General features: G+C 63.3%; 1 protein-coding gene across 1 annotated transcript in view; it reads left to right on the top strand.

Annotated features, from left to right (window-relative positions):
* Nucleotides 1-259, top strand: part of LOC104618222 (sushi, nidogen and EGF-like domain-containing protein 1) — a gene marked incomplete at both ends in the record, with an annotated part of 6,479 nt that overhangs the window by 1,969 nt on the left and 4,251 nt on the right. The window lies entirely within an intron of this gene.

Below are 259 nucleotides of genomic sequence, written 5' to 3'. Positions count from 1 at the left end.
AGTACGGTGAGTGGAGGTGCTCGTCGGCAAGCTGGCACAGGAGCTGGTTTCGGGGAGTGAGGCGGGAAGAGGCGAATGGCTGAAAGGGGCCGTGTCTGCCATAGGCACTGCCAAAAGCTGGTGGGCAGCGTGTGCAGAGGGCTCGTGGTGCTTCTGGGAGGGAGCTCCTTCCACTGGGGCAGCTCGGCCATGATGGGGTCACCAGTGGGAAGCTGGGCTAGACCGGCTGTGTCTCCGCTAACCCGGACAGAGCGGAATT

The sequence above is a fragment of the Phaethon lepturus genome, unplaced genomic scaffold, assembly GCF_000687285.1.
Source record: "Phaethon lepturus isolate BGI_N335 unplaced genomic scaffold, ASM68728v1 scaffold26753, whole genome shotgun sequence".
In the NCBI taxonomy this organism is placed as follows: domain Eukaryota; kingdom Metazoa; phylum Chordata; class Aves; order Phaethontiformes; family Phaethontidae; genus Phaethon; species Phaethon lepturus.
Note: the sequence above shows the minus strand (reverse complement) of the source record. Positions and strands in the feature narration are given on the sequence as shown.